Source organism: Eptesicus fuscus, chromosome 1, assembly GCF_027574615.1.
Source record: "Eptesicus fuscus isolate TK198812 chromosome 1, DD_ASM_mEF_20220401, whole genome shotgun sequence".
In the NCBI taxonomy this organism is placed as follows: domain Eukaryota; kingdom Metazoa; phylum Chordata; class Mammalia; order Chiroptera; family Vespertilionidae; genus Eptesicus; species Eptesicus fuscus.
In genome coordinates this window covers 38,028,612-38,030,520 of record NC_072473.1, presented here as the reverse complement: position 1 = coordinate 38,030,520, position 1,909 = coordinate 38,028,612, and positions in this window count along the sequence as shown.

Here is a 1,909-nt window from a genome sequence, read left to right as displayed (position 1 = left end):
TTGTATATATCCCATATGAGTGAAGCCATGTGGTTCTTAGCTTTTCCTGATTGACTTCTCTTAGCATAATATTCTCAAGGTCAATCCATGTTGTCGCAAATGGCAGTATTTCACCTTTTCTTATGGCTGAGTAGTATTCCCTTGTATATTTGTACCACATTTTCTTTATCCAATCCTTTTATTGAAGGACACTTTGGTTGTTTCCATGTGTTGGCCACTGTGAATAAAACTGCAAGGAACATAGTGGTGCATATATCTTTGCAAGTACACATGTTTAAGTTTTTGGGTAGCAACCCAGGAGAGGGATTGTTGGGTCATGTAGTAATTTTAGTCTTAATTTTATGAGGAAGGGCCAGACTATTTTCCATAGTGGCTGTATCAGTCTATATTCCCACCAGCAGTGAATGAGGGTTTCCTTTTCTCCACAACCTCTCCAGCACTTGTTATTATCATGCTGATAATAGCCATTCTAACAGGCAAGAGGTGGTATCTCATTGTAGATTTGATTTGCATTTCCCTAATAGCTAGTGAAGTTGAACATCTTTTCATATAACTGTTGCCAGTTTGTATGTCTTTTTGGGAGAGGTGTCTGTTCAGGTCCTCTGCCCATTTGTAAATAGGATTGTTTGCTTGTTTGGTGTTGAGTTGTATGAGTTCTTTACTCATTTTGAATATTAAACCTTTGTCTGAGCTGTTATTTGCAAATATATTCTCCCATTTGGTCTGTTGCCTTTTTGTTTTGCTGTTGGTTTCTTTTGATGTGAAGAAACTTTTTAGTTTGATATAGTCCCATTTATTTTGCCTCTATTTCCCTTTCCTTAGGAGTCAAATTCATAAAATGTCTGCAACCAAGTACCTAGGTTTTCTTTTCTTTTTAAAAAAAATATTTTATTGATTTTTTACAGAGAGGAAGGGAGAGGGATAGAGAGTTAGAAACATTGATGAGAGAGAAAATTCAATCAGCCACTTCCTTCATACCCCCCACTGGGGATGTGCCTGCAACCAAGGTACATGCCCTTGACCATAATCGAACCTGGGACCCCTCAGTCCACAGGCCGACACTTCATCCACTGAGCAAAACCAGCCAGGGCTATGTTTTCTTTTATGTAATTTATTGTTTCAGATTTATATTTAGGTGTCTGATCCATTTTGAATTAATTTTTTTCACACAGGGACAAACTGTAATCGGTTTTGTTCTTTTGAGATTCCACATATTAGTGAAATAATATGGTAATTGCTTTTCTCTGACTAACTTATTTAATTGAGCATAATAACTTCTAGGTCCATCCATGCTGTCACAAATTTTTTTCCATTTTTTTTATTAAGGTGTTACATCGGTACATATCTTCCCATTGCCCATCCACTGCACTCCCATACATGCCCTCAACCCCCAGTGTCTTGTGTCCATTGGTTATGCTTATATGCATGCATACAAGTCCTTCAGTTGATCTCGTATCTCCCGCACCTCTCCCTAACCTTCCCGCTGTAATTTGACAGTCTGATGCTTTACTGCCTCTGTATCTACCTTTTTGTTCATCAGTTTATAATGGTTTTTATTATCCACAAATGAGTGAGATCGTGTGGTATTTTTCTTTGATTGATTGGCTTTTTTCACTTAGTATAATGCTCTACAGTTCCATCCAGGTTGCTGCAAATGGTAAGAATTCCTTCTTTTTTATGGCAGCATAGTATTCCATTGTGTAGATGTACCACAGTTTTCCGATCCAGTCATCTGCTGATGGGCACCTAGGCTGTTTCCAAATCTTAGCTATTGTAAATTGTGCTGCTATGAACATAAGGGTGCATATATCCTTTCTGATTGGTGTTTCTAGCTTCTTGGGGTATACCTAGAAGTGGGATTACTGGGTCAAATGGGAGTTCCATTTTTAGTTTTTTTGAGGAAACTCCA